We start from the raw sequence: 12,205 nt of genomic DNA on the forward strand, positions 1-12,205 counted from the left end.
CAAATCACACCAAATGGATTGTGTGGCATGCCAAAAATAAAATGGAATATTCATTCCTGCGCATTTGCTTTTCATGTGACTTAGAATGTACAGCCTTTGGGACAGTTGTTATCACATCGACTCCATTATGGCAAAGAAAGCTAATTTAGTGGAGAAATTGGCTGGAGTGTCTTCTCTAATAGAGATAAACATGAAACCACTTTAGTGTCTCTTCTTTTCAAGGACTGCTGTTTTTCCATAAAATTTACAAGCCCGCAGATTGATACTAAAGCCCCTACAACTCTTGTGGCTGTAACTTTATAATTTTAAATTTTATTTCCCCATAACTTAATAGGATTGAGAAATGCGAGGCCATTTTAAAATCACAGCATGCAAATGAAATTTAGGAATAAGTTTTGGGCATAGCTAGCAGAGGGGTCAGATGAGTAAACAGATATTTATAGTGCAGTGCAGCAAATGCCGGGGTAAGAATAGATGCTGGGGTGCGAGCAGGCACTTAGCTGGGCAATTCACCAGCATCTTTTGGGGGTGGAGGGCAGCAACCCAGGGAAAAAGGCAGAGTCTACACTGAGAGCTGCAGGATGAGTAGGAAGCCAGATGAGAAGGGGGGTGGGTTATGAAATGGTGTGGCTCCTGGGATATTTATGCCTATTGTGTATAATAATTAATAGCATCCCTTGTACTCACAACAAAGGACTGATTTGGACAACAAATATACACATATAGTTCCCCTACTCATGGTTAAGATTTACACAAAGGAATGATACAAGTAAAGGTAGAGGAGTTGAACTCATTAGATGCTCTCCTTTCAAGTGGCTTATCATTCATACCTAGATAATTAGTCCTTGTAGAAATAGTGGATTGTTCTAAATGTACTACTGTAAAATGACTACCAATGTCTTGTTCCTTGGGGTAGGGGGGACATTTCTTGTTTTATTTTGTTTTCCTTTTTTTTCTTTTTCATGAAATCCAGTCCCATTTTAGGATATATAATAATCTTACCATGTTTTTGTTGGCCCTTGTACCTTCATTTCTTTTATCATCTGTGGCCTGGACTAGACCCCCGAATGCTGCTGGCAGCATTATCCAATGACCACGCCTTCCCCCACAGTTAGCAGCCCCCAATTCATGGTTTATCTCAGATTGTCACCTAGTTATTCTTAGTCCTTGTTGATGCTGAGTTCCCACTCCGCCACTCATCATTATAAATGAGTTTTGTCCTGTTCCTCATTTTACTGCCCACAGACAGAAATCTTGGAAACACTACCTGTTTGCTTGATACTTTTGGTCTGTGGAATGGGTCTGCTGCTGCTAATGGCATCTCCAAGAAATGATTGAGTTTTTTTTCTCCAGTAAATGGTGATTGAATTTGGTATTCACATTGTCAAATAGCAATTTGTTTTCACCTATTCCTCGCAATTTGAAAATGTTAAGGGGGACTTTCCTGGCGGTCGAGTGGTTAAGACTTCACCCTCCAATGCAGGGGGTGTGGGTTTGATCCCTGGTTGGGGAGCTAAGATCCCATATGCCTTGTGGCCAAAAAACCAAAACATAAAACAGAAGCAATATTGTAACAAATTCAACAAAGACTTTAAAAATGGTCCTCATCAAAAAAATCTTAAAAAAAAAAAGGAAAGAAAAAAACGTTAAGGACCAGCTTCACTATCTATCAACGGTGAGACTGGCTTTTAAAAGGATTGCATTTTAGAGTTTGCTTTAACAGTTGATGACTTAATTTTTTCCTCATGCATTGAACTTTAGATTGACTAATTTACTGAATCACTTCCTATTCGCTCTATATTAAGGAAAATCTTCCACTTGAATTCCAACAAGGAGGAAGTAATTCTATGGGATTAGTGAGTTGGCCCATGGCTTTGCACCAAATGCCAGACCACTCAGAGTGCAATCAAAATTGGGCTAATTTGGAACAATTTGATTTTGTAACAATCACAATTTGAGATGCAAAGGAAGAACTAAAGCTATAGTTTTTATCTTTTTTTTTTTTTTGTATTCTGTAATTAGATATCAATACCCATGGTCAGGAAGCTTAAGTAGTTAACTCTGATTTTTAAGTCAATTCTATATATAGTTTTTATCCTCACAAAGTCTCCTTTATAGCCCTTTTGAGTATTAGCATCACCTCTACTTAATTACTTGCTTTGACATCTTAGTTCTTTTGCTTGTAGCAAATGCGTGAGATGTTTGAAATCCGGTCTCCAAGCTTTGCTCCCACCTTTTTAGAAAGGGTTTGAAAGATGGCTTTTCTGCTTAATTTGGACCTATTTAAGAAAGGACTAGAGCCAGTTGTGGGAGATGCTGAGGGTGAGGGGTAATCTTAAGGGGAGCTATGCAGCTTTACTACCTGTCCTAGCGAGGTCCCCCAAGAGGACCAGTCTCCTCTGTAAAATGGGACAGTAATAGTACTCACTGGTGGTTGTGAGGTCTACATGTGAATTCATGTAAAGTGGTTAGAAGAGTGCCTGGCACATAGGAAGTGCAGAAATGTTCACTATTACTGGTTTAGTATAATTTTGTTTCAGAGAATCTTCAAGACATCAGACTTAATGTCTCAAGAAAACTGTCCATGCTTGTAAGATATGATTTGCTTAATGATCGGAGGTAGTAGAAGAGAGAAGCTAGGGGGTAGGAGAAAACATGGCCTTAGCTGAATTTGGTCTCTAGCTGCTGGTTGCTCGGAGACCAGGCAGAGTGGAAGTTAGCAGAGCTGTTGTTGCAGGGAGAGGAGGAATCCAGTGGGCGAGAAATCTGAAAGCTACCCTGTTCTTGCTGAAGGATAAAAAAAAAGTCGGGAAGTGTCCAAAGCTCTAAGAATAAGAGCTTAGTGGCTATAGCGAGAACGAGCCATCCATGGTTACAAGTTCCTTTCCTTAAATCTCAGTCTAGTGCCTGTGTAAGAGTTCAATTCAAGGAAAACTGTAGAACCAGCATGAGAGAATTTCCCTCTCTTCCAGCATCTATTACATCCCAGGCTTAGGTCTCAGAGAGGCTAGCTGTAAAGAGATACAAGTGTGGTCTTCTCAAATAATCTCTAGCTTCAGGGTGCTCTGAGGCTGAGATACTGCCTACATCCTGACAATCTAGAAATGTGCTACGTTTCTATAGAAAAGGTGCTGCTGGGGGCGGGGAGAGGAGGGGGTACCAGTTCCTTTTTAGTTAAAATGAGCAGAGATGGATTGGTATAGTGATAAGTCTCCATTTTCAGATAACTCTTTGTTTCTTTGTGAGACTTGCAGGGCTAAAGCCATCTGGGGCTGTTTGGGGTGAGATCGGAGTTGGGAATGATGGCTGTGGGAAGGAGTTGTTGAAGATCCAAACAAAGGATTATGGAGTGAGTGTTGCCGCCCTTTGGAGATTTTCTCCCCTGCACTCAGCAGCAGTGAGGCTGGGGGTGGGAGCAAAGACCAGGAAAGCAGGACAGAGCCAGGGCTGGCAGTGCACTGGGCCTAGAAGACAGACAGGCGAGGGGAGTGGGGACTTGACGGTACTGGCTGCAGAGGGTGTTTGAAATGATTCTCCACAGCACCCAGACTGGAGAAAAGCAGATTGTTGAGGGCCCGGAGAGCTCTGCCAGCACCTAGGAGAATTGTTTCTGGAATGAGTGAGCTAGTTCAGTGGGGAGCGTGCAGGAAGGAATTATACTTTTGGCCTGGGTCACTTGGCCTCAGCATTTGAAAGAGGGTGACATTTGTGTTGCATCTTGAATGAATAGACGTTTGCCAGCAGAAAAGGGGGCAAAGGCAGAGCCGGAGGACAAAGCTTATCTCCTAAGCATGAAGTTGAACATCTGCCCAGTGAGTAGGGGAAGGTGACAGGAGATGAGCCTTAGAAGCCAGGTTACTGCTGGGACGTGCAGGGCTTTGTAATGCCTTGCTAGGATTTGGTGATTTAAGCCAGGTTACTGCAGAATTGGGGTGATTCCCAGTGAAGGTGTGGCATTTAACCTTCTGCACTAGGTGGTTATAATTTTTGTGAGGCTGTTACAGGAGTTGACAGTACTGTGTGTCCTGATCTTATTCAGAAGGAAGTATAAGAACAAATGCTCCAAGGTCAAATGTAAATGCCTCTTGGAGTTACTGTTACTTTGAATTAGTCATAGCTCTGTAGCTTCTGCTCCGGTGTGTCTGCTTGGTTGCGTGTGGGTCTCAGTATTAAGAAACATATAACTAAAATATTTTAACTTTCAAAAAAGTCATACTCATTTGAAATAATTTACCAACCCCTCATCTTTGATTTACTTTTCTTCCGGGTTGATCAGTTCTTCCAGATTTGTTATAAATCAGGATTCTGGAAGCTACTTAATTATGTTACCTGATGAACATGAGTTGTATTTTGTATAAAGTATACTAATTTACAAGGAAGTTTTGGCTGGAGAGATTCTCAGAAAAATGACTTTTAATTGAAGGTATATAGAAAAATATTAAGCAATTTTCTTTTCACTGAGGATTGCGGGCAGTGTGTCACAACTATTTTGCACTGACATCTTTATAAGGACAAGCACAGAATCCATTCCAAAGGAGATAAAGGGCTGTGGTTGGGAGGTCGGTTAGAGAGGTAAGCATGAATTTTTTGCTCTTTTGTAATTGAAAGGGTGAGATAAAGATGTTATTTGAATATTTTTGAACAAACTAAAAACCTTACTCATGTACTGCATTGCTGCATAGTTTCCATGTTTTTTTCATTGCTGCTGTATCAGTTAGGAATGCATTTAGCTGAAACTCAACTAATAGTGGCTTCCTGATATGGATTTTGTTTATTTAACTTAACAAGCAATCTGGAAATAGATGGTATAGGGCTGTTCAAGGATGTTATCAAGAATGGAGACCCAGTCTTTGCATTCTGCCATCTTGAGGGTATGGCTTTTATTCCCTGCCTCACTTTAGGCATTGTTTCTCTATTCAGTGGGGGTGAGGGTAGAGGGAAGGGCTAAGAGCAAAAGAGGCCCTGCCAGCTAGATCTGTCCCTTGGTAGAAATTTTCCCTATGACTGACCTAGCAACTTCTGTGAATGTCATGTTGGTTGGAAGTGGGTCCCATGCTTACCCTTAGCTGCAAGTGTTTCTGGGAAATTTCAAGTTCTGTGTTAGAGGATGACTAAGAAGAACCATCTGTGAATGGTCACCAGTCCACAGCAGCTGCCACAGCTGTAAAATGTTCTTTTGTTTGATGTAGAAGTCATGATTTTTGGAATAATTCCTTTTAAGTTTTAGCCACGCACCGCTACAAACCCCTGTAACATCCATGACTGAGCAAGAATTATGAGAGGTTAAATTGAGCTCCTTCAAGTGAGGTGCGGTGGATCTTACACAACGTCCAACTTAATTTTTTTCCTCATTTAATTCTGAAAATCTAACTGATTCACCAGCTGTGTCAAGAGTGTGTTTCATTAGCTTAGATTGTGTTAAGCATGACCAACTCTACAAGGTACTTAATATCATTAAAACTTTGGGAAAAAATGCTGTTTAATTTTTAAAAGCATCTTGTAATGTCAAATATATTACATTGGCAAACCAACTTTAATTTTTCCCATTTTTAGCTGAGCTAGAAACTCACCAAAGATGTGCATGAATATTCTAATTCTTTCAGATCCTTGCAAGTGCCTTAATTTTGTTTAATTTAAATATACAGTGTATTTTATGATATCTGGTGTTGCTATGAATACAAAGCATGTTATGTCAATGTTGGTTACAGGTAACAAAATGTAACTGAATTACACATTTATACCTGGGCTTTAGCTCGGCTTACCCAGGTATGCATACCTACCTAGCCTTCCGTAGCTCCTTTTCCCTATCCCAAAGAAAAATTGCCCCTAAACATTGACACCTGGAAATACTATCTTCTTTTTTACAGAAGAAAGTTTAAAAGTTGAAAGTTACAGGTGAAAGTTTCATGTCCTTCCTTTTTTTTCTTCCTCCTCCTTTTATCCCATAGTCAATTCTCAATTTTTCCATCCCTTATAATCAGTCAATTAAAGTGCATCTTTTTATTTGAGCTATTGCAAAATAAGTATTATTTGAATGCATTTATATTTTGTTTTATTATACTATATTTTATGTTGCTTCTCTTTATATTACTTGCATTTTAAACTATTGTATACTCCCAAGGATGATGGAAGAAAGAGAAAGGATACCTAATATCTTAAATGCAAGTAGTATCCTAAAGTATTTCTGCTTTTTTGTGCTCCACGCGGTGTTTTTCAGATCATTTCCGTGTTGCTATGCAGACACGGAGTCCATGTATCCAACTGTCTCCTGGGCTACATCTCCCACATTTACTTCTTCACTTTGTCATTGATTGGCATTTATGTTGCCTCCTGACCGTCCGGCCCTTGTAACCCCACAATGGCATGGCGGTCTTTTCCCAGGTCTCACTTCATGGGCTACATACATACCTTCACACCTAGTAACTTTCTTGCTCATCTCACCTTGGGAGAGGTGTATTCCGTTAGCAAAGCGAGCCCTGTCAGGGGCCACTTTGATCAGAGTGCAGCCTCTCCCAGACTCCAGGCCAGGGATGACACAAACAACACTCCAGTGAGCATTCCTGTTGATGTTGCCTTCTGGATTTGTGAGAGCACTTCAGTGGACATACACGCAGGAGCAGAACTGTTGGGTCATGGGATACTCAGATACATTGTTTTACTTCAGCAATGCCTGAGCCCTCTGTCTAGTGGTCACACCATGTACAGTTCCGTGAGGTTTTCCCTTTCCCCATATACCTGCCTGCACTTGGTATCTTCCACCTTGCTGATATTTGCCACCTTGCCACCATATTTGGATGGTGTAAAGTAGTAACTCCTTGTTCTCATAGCTTTTCTCTGATTACCAGTGTGTTTGAGCATGCCATCAACTACGTTTTTTTTAATGTGTGGTTTTCTTCTCAGCGAATTGCTTGCTCACATCCTTGTTTTTCTGCTGAAGTTATCTTTCTTTTGTTGATTTGTAGAGTTTCTTGTATACCCCATTGTAGAAATGAATTATTTCTATAGTTGTATACATTTAAAATAGTATCTGCCTACATTTTCTCAGCTATTTATTGACTTTGTTCATGTATCCTTTAGACAGATACTCTAAATTTTGATGATGTCATAGTCAGTGTTTTGTTGTTTGTTTTTATAGATTCCTAGGCCACTAACCTCATTTCTTTTTTTGGTGTTATATTTTTCTAAAAGTAGTTATTATATCTTAATTTTGAGGAAACGTCATTTTTACTTAGCATCTTATGAAATCACTGTACCTTTCTGAGACATATTATAAACTGTTATATTTTTATCTATTGGAACTCTTAATAGTCTAGATTTTTAAACTACTCTGTAGACAGACCAGTTTCAACTTAATTGTAATAGAAGTTGAAAGGTTTAGCTTCTTTCATGGCTTTTGAACCTTCATCTTTCATTAACATAGCAAACTGGTCATCTACATGAAATTGTACCTTGCATTTTTATGTTTAGGTAAAAATCAGCATTATGTAGTATAAGGCTTTCTAGATTACACAAAATCTGGAAAGTCATGTAATGGAAAATCTATTTATTTCAGCTTTGTTTCCCCAGAGAAGAACTTTAGATACATAATGTGAAAGTCAAAGCGTCACAAAAATGTGCCTAGTCATCGATTCATAGCATCTGATGTTCCCTTAAAAATAAGAATGAATATATTATGTGGGAACTTTTAGAGTCTAAACTTGGGAAGTGTGACTTGGGAATAAAATGTTTTATTGACTTGTTCTGGGACAAAGTGTAATGACTAATTTTTTGAGGGGAGGGGAAAGGTAATAGGTCTTGGGAGAGTAACTGGCTTCCTTTTGAATACTACATCCAGAGCCCAACCCCCTGCTTGCTTTGCTGTGAGAGAGTTTGTGGACCTTGTGGGCAAAGCCCACTTAGCTATTCAAAGAAACAAACACAGAGATAATGAGACTATTTCTTGGAGTTCTGGATAGCTGACAGAGAAGAAGAAAATACTAAGTTTCTATTTTGCTTCCTTATTAAAGAAAATGATAAGCTGATCGGAAAGGGTAAGGACAAATATTGGTAAGAGGGATTAGAAACCTAAGATGAGTGAAAAGATTGGACAAAGCACCTTTTGGTTTAAATGAGCTCAGATTCTCTGTTTCGGATGAATTGTGTCCCAGTGTACTGAGAAAATGTGTAGATGGAATTGCTGAACTTATAGCTAATCCATCTTTCAGAACTCTTGGGGAGTGAGAATGGAGCCAGAAGTGGAGATAGTGTTGTCTACTTTTTAAAAGGGATAAGAGGTGGGTCCATGTTGATATGGACTCTGGGCAGAATTCTAGACTGGTTAATTGATTGTGAGGCTGTTATCAGTCCTTGGGTGTGAACAACAGAATCCAACTCTGATTAACTTGATAGAAATGGGTCTTATTAGAAGGATATTGGATATCTTGATGGGAACACCAGACAGCCAGTCTCAGGGAATGGCAGACACCAGGCGAGGCCAGAGAATTAACACAGCCAGCCTATGCTGAGGTAAAGGAATTGTTAGAAAGCTGCCACTGGGGCCCCTGCTCTTAGACATTCACTGCTGCCTGCTGGGCTCTTGACTCTGACACCAATATGCATTGTGAATTGCCCTAGCTTTTCTGCGCTATTCAGTGCAAACTCAGAGTCCTAGGTAGGCACAGGTGTTTGCTGAGCTTAAGTAAGTTGTCCATACTTGAGCTGCCTGTGTTCTGGGGGACTATGCATATATTTAGCTTCCTTTTTACTTTCTTTAGGAGAAAGTGAGGCTCCCTCATCGCCACCAAGTCTCCCTCACTGGCTGAACCCTCAAACATAAGAAAAGGGTCCAGAAATTGGAGAGCCATCAGGCACGGTGAATGCTCACTAAAGTAGCCATAGGAAAGAGATTGCCATTGAGAACCAGTGTGGTTAACTGTGGGCCATTCATAACAGATGAAACTCATCCTTTTTGTTGGGATTCTTTGGTTACAGTGACACAAAGATGGTTATTCTGAATTTTAGAAAGGCCTTTGCTAAACTCCCCCACCAGCCCAAAGTCTCATGTACAAGTCATAACTGATGGAACATCTGATCTCAAAGACCGTTGGGTAATGCGAGTGATGCCTTGAGGCATCTCAAGGGGGGAGAGCCTGGGCTCCTTAATGATTTGTCCAAGAACATCAGGGGATGCTTATCAAATCTGCTTTTGAAGTTAAGCGGGAAGGGATACAGTGAGTGCACTGGAACAGAGAGCTGAATCTAACAGGATGAAATTTCATAGGGAATAAATACTACGTCTTGTTCTGATGTTCGGAAAACCAGCTTCATATGTGTGATGAATAAAGAAGTTACCACTTTACAGCATCACAAGTGGAAATGCCTTGAACATTTCAACTTCAGTTGAATGGAAGCAGTATATGAGTCAGTAGTTTGACGTCTTTTTTTTAAAAAACAAAACAAAACTCCTAAGGTGATCTTATAGTGTGTTGCTGGAAATAAAGTGTCCATCACAAGGGAGGGATTTCCCCTCTATTTTTCTGGGGTCACATGACATATGAAGTATTCATCGATTCTGGCTACACTCAAGGATGCTTTTTTGGGGGGGCAGAGAGTGACCAAAATGCAAGGGGCTATAAAATCATGGCGTGAGGGACAGTTAAAGGGGGGAATTGTTCCCCTGGAGACCTGGGAGATGTGGCTTCTGTCCACAAATCTAGGCAGCTGTCTGGAAGCAAGGGTGGGTGGTGTGACCACAGAGGCAGAGCTGAAGCCAGCAGATGTCAGTTGTGAAGATGGGGGTTTCTAACCCCAAAAGCTGAGTCCACCTGGAAGGGAAGCCTAGTAAGTTGCACATTGCTTGTGACCACTAATTGTGACCAGCTAGGCCATGGGGCAATTTCAAACATTTCACCAGCGTATTTGCCCACACTGCTCTCATAGGCCTTAAGCTTCCCTGCAGGTTGAAGTTCCCCCACAGCTCCCCTCACAAGGCTATTGAAAATTTTTAATAATCTGTACAAGGCTAGTGAAAGACTCAGAATAGCTTTCAGACCTGGGAATATTAATTTATCATAAAGCTGGAAGGGAAGGTCTTATAAAAAGGAGCTACATGACACAATCAATATTTGATTTGAAAAGATGGGCTCATAAACCAATCAGCAGGGCACTTGCTGAGAAGGTTTTTCTTAATTGGCACCAGGCTGCCATTACCCAAGTGGCCACTGTTTAGGAGCCTCATGGTTTTCACATTAAAGGTGTTTTCCTTTAAACTGATTTTCATCCTGCAGATGTCAGTATGTTAGAATTGCCTGGCTGATGAAGTAAATTCTAAAGGTAATTGTTATGGGAGTTTAACTTGCCAGAGACCTCGAGCAGTCTCTTTCATACTTTAAAAAAATATAAACAAGTTGCAAAATAATGGTTCTGTCAAGAAAATTACATATTGATTCATCATCCAGTATTGGGAATTGGGCTAAAGAGTTTGTTCATAGAATATCTCCTTTCGGAAGGTCATTTAGTGGAGGAGCAGCTTTTCGGGCTCCGTATACTTTGTAGGCTGCATTGGCCACGCTCCTCGGTGGACATTTATTGAGCACCTCTTGCATCCGTTATCGCAAGTGAGGAAAGTTCTGGGGCCTGGACCCAGAATGGAAGTTAAAAGTTGAAAAAGCGGTGTTTTCCAGGATTTTGGCCTTTACGATGCCAACCAGTGCATGCGTCCTCTCCAGCAATGGTATTTATGGAGAGAGATTAGCGTAAAAGCAGTTAGCTCGCGGCGCGATTTGAACGTTACAGCCTTGTAAAGGATCCCCAAGTCGGAAGTGTGCAATCACCAGACACTGCGTTGTGAAAGTCTTTGTTGATCCCTGGACTCATTTTCCTCCTTGGGCATTTCTCCTTCCCACTCTCTAACCTCTCTCTTAGTGTCTTATTCTGGGATAACGAAAGACCCTCCGAAGGTAAACACCGCCAGCGCTCCATCACCTGATGAACGTGTTGAAAATGCGGGTTCTGGGCCCGACGCCTCTGCTCGATTGTGGCGTCTGGCAGAGTTTGAGAACCTTCTTTTGTGAGGATTGGGGGCATTTGAAAAACAGAGAGCTGGTGAGTGCTTTCTCAGATTAGATTTGAGAAGGATTCCTCTCGGCAGTGGAGGCAGAGGACAATGACGTGAGGCTCGAGGTAGATGGAACATGGTGATAGTTCGGGGGAGGGAGAGTTGAGGGCGGGGATTAAAGCTGTAGTGGCGGTCAGCGAGGAGGGGGCCAATCCAAATCGTATTTAGGAGGTAGAATTGACCAGATGTAGTGATGATTGGATACGGCCAAGTCCTCCATTTCTGGCAGAACTCACGAGCGCTTTATTATGTTCAGAAAGCTACTTCAGGAGCACCAGGGTGGCACCCGCGCTGGTGGCAGACGTGGGCCCCCGAGCGGCTTCCGTGTGTGATGTTTGCCATCTCTGGTTTCCTAACAGGAGAGAGGCCAGTTAGAAACCCTGTGTGTAGACCTCACGGAAGAGGAAGCCTGGTGTGAGGTGTTTTCTTCCCAGTTGCCATAACCTCTTAGCCATCTTCCTTGCTCGCAGTTTAAACTTGATAAACTTGGCAATCCTAGAGCAAACATGCTGTGTGAAAAGCACATAGAGCTACACCCTTACAGCAGTTCTAATGAGATGGAAGCTATGGGCTTCTCGGTGGGGTTGCGGGCTTTTTCTAGTGTCGGGGAGGCATAAACTCTGTACTTTCGAGCATGTACACTCTCTGCTGTGCTCTGTGCAGGACTCTCACGTGGCTCTCACCTTGACCAATGCCCTTGGGCTGATGGTGGAATTGTCATCCTGCAAAGCCCGTATTCTGAATCACTAAGCTCAGTGTAGACTTTTTTCTTCCTGTTACAGTTGCTATTACTCAAATATTATTGTTCTTTTATGCATAAATTCACAAACTCCTTGAGTATAAATTAGGTCCCCCCTTCCCCTATGGGTAAAGGCTGATCTTGCACACCTTGAGGAAGGAAGGAGAATCTTACATCCATATCAGAGAGCCCAGTTTCATTGTTTGGATCAGGCCTGTGGCCTCCATCTGAAATGCTGCACGCAGATTGAAGGTTGAGCCGGGGAAAGGCTGGGAATATGCTTTGTGAACCTGGGTCCCTTTCAACTTACTAGTTCCTGGCTCCTTTCATTCTGGAAAGAGACATTAAATTGAGGCAGAGTTCTATGGACT

General features: G+C 41.6%; 1 protein-coding gene across 4 annotated transcripts in view; it reads left to right on the forward strand.

The window, feature by feature from the left end:
- Positions 1 to 12,205, forward strand: part of MAST4 (microtubule associated serine/threonine kinase family member 4) — a 569,167-nt gene that overhangs the window by 75,278 nt on the left and 481,684 nt on the right. The window lies entirely within an intron of this gene.

Source organism: Balaenoptera acutorostrata, chromosome 2 (genome assembly GCF_949987535.1).
Source record: "Balaenoptera acutorostrata chromosome 2, mBalAcu1.1, whole genome shotgun sequence".
In the NCBI taxonomy this organism is placed as follows: Eukaryota; Metazoa; Chordata; class Mammalia; order Artiodactyla; family Balaenopteridae; genus Balaenoptera; species Balaenoptera acutorostrata.